This window comes from Mus pahari, chromosome 21 (assembly GCF_900095145.1).
Source record: "Mus pahari chromosome 21, PAHARI_EIJ_v1.1, whole genome shotgun sequence".
Classification (NCBI taxonomy): Eukaryota; Metazoa; Chordata; class Mammalia; order Rodentia; family Muridae; genus Mus; species Mus pahari.
Genome location: NC_034610.1, coordinates 8446340 through 8452624, shown reverse-complemented (window position 1 = coordinate 8452624; position 6285 = coordinate 8446340). Strand labels below are relative to the sequence as shown.

The 6285-nt window shown below is 48.3% G+C and overlaps 1 pseudogene; it reads right to left on the bottom strand.

Annotated features, from left to right (window-relative positions):
* Positions 1-2203: 2203 nt before the first annotated feature.
* On the bottom strand, positions 2204-2446 carry LOC110338559 (annotated as a pseudogene).
* Between the last annotated feature and the right edge of the window lie 3839 nt (positions 2447-6285).

Here is a 6285-nt window from a genome sequence, read left to right as displayed (position 1 = left end):
AGAGTGTTTGCTGAACTATTCAAGGAGGCAAGAGGTGAGTCCCAGACAGGGCAGCATGAGTGAGGGGCCCTGGGTGTTTAGAGCAGTTGAGGCAGATACTTGTTGCCTACCTGGGTCTTGTTGCCTGGGGTCCACCAGCATCACACTCTCTAAGTGGTAATTTTATAGCATAAGTTGCTCTTGTTGAGACTCGCCATTAGGCTCATTGGGAGTTAGGCTCAGACATCTGTGTAAGATGTTACTGTAGCAGTGAAATAGTTAAACTGCTTGATGTTCTCAGTGGGTTGTACCTGCCCAAGAGCTCTGGATTCACCAATGAAAGACACACACACACACACACACACACACACACACACACACACCAGCTAATTTTGGTATATCTTGACTAGCTCAATGGTTGGGCACGTCTGAACCTCCTAATAGCTAGCACACATTCCCTCTGGTATTTCTGGCTTAACACCTTCTAAATCTTCTACGTTCTGGGCAGACCTCTCCAGGCCCCGAGGGCCACTTTCCCTTTCCACCTACATTGCTGGATGCTTTCTCTCCTGCAGCTCTCTCTCTTTTTTTTTTTTTTTTTCAATTTCTATAATAACTTTTCTTTTTTTTATTCATGTACATAGTTCTTCAAAAAATTGTATATTTTGTATACGATGTTCAAAGACAAAATAAATAATATAAAATGTGCACAGGCTATGTGCACAGGGCAAATAAAACAGAAATCAAATGTATGCAAACTTGTGACAGTCACTGCAGTGTCTCATCATATATTACAAAAATCTTTGCCTTCCCCAAATCTGGAAAAATCCCCAAATCCAAAATGTTCCTAAACACTTGAGACAAGATATGCACACACCATCTCCCTCAGGTGTGAACACAGGTGGAATAAATGTGCCATCTGGACTGTGACATAGCTCAGTGGGTAAAGTCACTTGCAGTCAAGTTTCACAGTCTGAGTTAGATCCAAACCCCCTAGAATCCACATGGTGGAAGGAGTCAATCCTTCAGGTTGTCCTCTACACATGGGCACATGTACACGTGCACACATCCAATGCACATTATATAACACACCCATATGTATATATACACACATGCACCTTTAAAACACAAAAGCATCCGATTTTTCCTTACACTAAACTGGGTTTGCGCTGTGCATTCTTCATTGTTCAAGGACATGGGTAGAATGGAAAGGTATCCTTGTGATGGTGGATAGCTGGTACAGACAACATTCACACGCCATGACTGGTATTCGCTTTATTCCATACATGCCAGCTCCACCAATTTGTCATTCTTTTAGTATCCATGGCAACAGAAGCTGCATCTCTCAACAGTGAGTGCAGAAACTCTTCAAGTGGTCCACCTAGACCCTCAGATACAAAAGCCCCACAGCATCTGCACCATTACAGCAAGTCTGCTGGCACTGTGCCTGAGGCCACATCTGGCATTTGGTGTCCTTAGACCAGGAATACCAACCAGGCTCATACCACATGCCACATGCTTAGAAACCCAGGTGCCATCACTGAGAACTGAGATTAGCAACATCTGCCATAGCAGTCCACTTCATGGACTGTGGGACAGGCTATGTGCTGGAGACCTGTGTCCTGTGTCCCGCCCTTGCTTCAGGTGGTTTGGAGCAGCACTGTGGGGACTTCTGTGGTGGTCCACAGGCAGGAGCTCCGTGTCCTGGCATTGTGGTGTAAGTGAAGACAGTTGCTGCAGTGGGGGTGGGAAGAGAACCAGCCTTTCATGGCCTTCACCCGTGAAATGACCTCAGCACGTCAATCTACAATATATGCTGTCCAAACAGGAAAGGGAACTACCCAAAAACCAGAACCCAGTGGAAGGACAGCCTGCCTTTAATCAAGGCTCAGAAAACCTGCTCTCAGCAGATGCACCAGCCAGGTGTAAAACAGTCTAGAAAACACCGAGGGACAAAACACTGACAAAGCCGGGTGTGGTGGCACACGCCTTTAATCCCAGCACTTGGGAGGCAGAGGCAGGTGAATTTCCGATTTTGAGGCCAGCCTGGTCTACAAAGTGAGTTCCAGGACAGCCAAGGCTACACAGAGAAACCCTGTCTCGAAAAAACAATATATATATATAACCACCGACAACCTGGCCTTTTGCCTTTTGCACCAGGGGCAGGTTACTTGGTCCAGCTGACTTTAGGAATGCCATAGTTCTCAGTGAGTGTGTCCAGGTGTCAGTTGAAGTCCTCCACTCTCTGCCTGTGGGTTTTTGATGCCCTTCTTCCTGATTCTTTCCTCTTGCTGCTCCTCCTGCCGAAGGCTGCCTGTGTCAGCGTGCACTGGAACAGGCAGCGCCTCTTCTCCTCGCTCTTCTTGCTCGTCCCCATGGTCTCCAGCATCTTGGCCTTGTCTTTGTCCTCGTCCTCATCCTCCTTCTCCTTCCTCCTCCTCCCCTTTGTCACACCAAGCTCTGCCATGCCTTTCAGCTTCAGGAGGCCCTTCTGGACCTGCTTGTACTCCCACCTCCTTAGCACTCGCTGCCATAATCACTTTTCTTTCTTTCTTTCTTTCTTTTTTTTTTTTTTGTTTTTGGTTTTTCGAGACAGGGTTTCTCTGTATAGCCCTGGCTGTCCTGGAACTCACTTTGTAGACCAGGCTGGCCTNGAACTCAGAAATCNGCCTGCCTCTGCCTCCCAAGTGCTGGGATTAAAGGCATGTGCCACCACGCCCGGCCATAATCACTTTTCTTTCTTTCTTTCTTTCTTTTTTTTTAAAGATTTATTTATTGTTATACACTGTAGCTGACTTCAGACACACCAGAAGAGGGTATCAGAACTCATTATGGGTGGTTGTGAGCCACCATGTGGTTGCTGGGATTTGAACTCAGGACCTTCGGAAGAGCAGTCAGTGCTCTTACCCGCTGAGCCATCTCACCAGCCCCCATAATCACTTTTCAAAGGGTCCCGTTTTCTTCCTGTGACTTCTACTAGCAGGTTGAAGAGAGCCGAGCCAAGCAGTTCCTGAGTCTGTAGTCCTCGACTATCCGGACAACCAGCCGCTGTAGATGGGAAGGGCAAGAATCTAGAGGTTACTCAGTCTCAGGAGGCTAGTTGTTCCTGCTGGTCTTCTGCAGAAGTAGGTTCCAACAGATGTGCTGGAGAGTAAGTGCAAGCAGGCGAGGAGAGGCTCCTGCAACTCTTAAATCTGATCTCTCTCCCTCCAAGTCATAGCAATTCTCCCCTCCTCCTCTGTCCCTTGCCCTCGAAATCTAAAATCCCGCCTCCGTCTCCCTGCCCAGCTGTTGGCTGTGTGGCAATTCTTTATTATCAATCAAAGCCAGCTAGGGGAAGGGACCCTCGGCACCTGGAAGCATGGTTTTTGGGAGCCAAATTAAGACAAAGCATTAGAACTAATCCCCCGTATGTCACAAGTTATTAGAGGTCAAGACACAAGCATGTGTGGCTTGGTTAAGTGTCAAATTTTGCTTTTTTAAAATTTCTGGTCTTTTGTATTTATGCTACCCACAGTGTCAAGTTACTATTTAATCATGGTTGGTGATTCTGTCTACTCTTACACCCCTGGAATCAGTAATGAAGGCCAGATACGTGTGTTCACCACAGACCTGACGTGCATGGAGATGACAGAAGCATGTAGGTCCCCCTCTAGGAGGTCAAGGTCAGGAAAGAAGCAGGCTGCAGGGTTATGGGAGCCCAGAGCAAAACTGGTTCCTGTATCAAAGACCTGTGCATATTGTTGTTTATGCTTGCTTTATTTTTGTTTTTTCAGTTTTTTAAAAAAATTTTCTTTATTGGTGTGTGTGTGTGTGTGTGAGAGAGAGAGAGAGAGAGAGAGAGAGAGAGAAGGAGGAGGAGGAGGAGGAGGAGGAGGAGAATGCAGATGATGCAGGTAACGCAATGATGCAGTTGCAGATGTACCAAGTGTGGAGGTTAGGGGAAAACTTGAAGTCGTTCCTTCTCTCTTCACCATGTGGATCCCTAGGACAGAACCCAGGACATCAGGTTGTTAAGCCTGAGTGAAGAACATGGAGGCAGGGAAGGGGGAGGGGAATTAATGAAGGTTTCCAGGGGCAGAAAATGGCCCTCCGTCACCTTTGACAGCTGAATGTCTGTATCTGGAGCCTAGGGATTAAGACAACCCCTATGTCCTATCAAATGGAACATTTTGTTCTGCATCTTTACAGCCTTTATCTCACCGCCTTTATTATTAATATTACCCTATTGCCCTGTTTCATCGACCTCGAGAGTTCTCACCTTACTGCTGTATTATATTCTCACCCATCTCACCCTCATTCCAGGGACATGCCCCCCCCCCCACACCTCTCAGTCAAGGTCTCTTGGAAGGGTCCAGGAAATATCTGCAGAGGGATGGGGGCCGGGGAGGGGCTTCACCTGACTTAAGTCAGAACATTTAGGAATGGCCCCTTGGACTTCATTACTTTTAGCCAAGCTGGGGTTGGAGAGGAGGGCACGACAGGCCTGATAAAGAGTTACCCCACGTTCCTCACAGGGTGGTGGCCTGCCCAGCAATAACAGACCCCAGGGGAAATGGCCAGTCGCAGACAGAATGCTTCTGCTCTCAAGGGTGATCTTCACCTTGTGAGCTGTAGTTCTGCAGAGCTGAGAGGCCACGATTCCATTCCTGAGTAGGTTCTCCAAACCCTTTGAGCCCTCTTCGTCCTCCTCCCCTCCCTCCTCCTCCTCTTCCTCCTCCCCTTCCTCCTCCTCTCCCTCCTTCTGACCTTCTTCCTCCTTCTCCTCCTCCTCCCCTTCTTCCTCCTCCTTCTCCTCCTCTTCACCTTCTTCCTCCTCCTCCTTCTCCTCCTCCTCCCCTTCTTCCTCCTCCCCACCCCCCACCCCCCATCCCCGCTCCTCACCTGGCTCCAGCTCCAGTCCTAAACCCCAGCTGTACTCGACTACAGTCCAGCACAGTGCAGCCTTGCCATCTGGCAGGATTTGCAATCTCGCAGATGCATCCTCTTTTTTCTTTTCCCACTTACAGAACGTGATAGGTAGTCGCAGCTTTCTGAATGTGAAGTTTCAGCCACAAGTCCGTGAGTTTGAACACTTGCTCCCCAGCTGGGGGCGCTGTTGGAGGAGGCTATGAAAGCTTTAGGCTTTGTGGAGGGCACGGTTGGTGGAGGTCGGTCATTGAAGGCAGGTCTTTGAGGGGCAGGGGGCCCTGCGCTTCAGAGTTTGGTCCTGGATTGTCCCACGACTCACTGACTAGGCTCATCGGTCACTCATATCCCCTTCCCAGCCCATGTTCATGCTGGAGACTCTGATGCTGGTCCAGGGTCTGTGTCACAGGCTGTGGGTCATCTTCAGTGACATAAGCTCGCAGGGCCTGGGATGACACCTTACTGCCGAAAGCTCTGTCTCTCCTTCCTGCCTCAAGTTACTGGTTTCCAGAGTCCTTCGGCCAGGAAGCATTCCGTCCCATGAAGAGCGCCGCTCCTGTACAGTCTACTGGGAGGTTCCAAATGTTTGATTGTGCTCGTTGGGGACTTTTGTTGAAACTGGATTCTTGAACAAGGGATAACCCCTTTTCCCTTAGTACTGCAGTGCCTCATACTGATGTGGTCAAGCACTCATTGGTCCTTTATCTCCAGGCATGTGGCCCATCCCGTGTGGGCAGCCCAGCCCCTGGGGTCACCTAGAGTGTGCCTTCAGTTTCCATGAGAGGCGTTGGGTTGCCTATGGACAGCTCTGGGGATTGAATGCAGAGCTGTGTTAGTCAGAAGTCACCCACTAAGTATATCTCAAGCCCAGCTAAGTCTTTTACATGTCATTTCATATAGTACTTATATGCTAAATTTATTTTATTTTAACCACATTTTAAATTTAGATGAAACAAGAAGCTTATAAAACACACGTCAACTCTTCTTAGTATTAGCTAGAGCAGAACGTTCCCCTGTTCAATTTTCTGTGCACATTCCTGGTTCTGCCCATGTCTGTGCTTGCCTTCGTGAGACCACGTGGAAAGGCATCTTTCAAAGTGAATGAAGTTCAGTCTGCCTCTCAGTGTGCATGTTCGTGCATTTGTGTTTCGGTTTGTGCATATGTGTGTGTGTGCACATGTATATGTGCATGTGTACATGCATGTGTGTATATGCATGTGTGTGTGCCTTAGTGTATGTATGCATGTGTCTCTGTGTGCATATGTGTGTAGACAGACTCTGGCTACTTTGTGGGTTCTTTTATCTTCCACCCTTCTACACCCCTCTTCTTCCACACACTCAACCCCCTAACACTAGGTAGGAGAGTGTCTTAGTCAGGGTTTCTATTCCTGCACAACA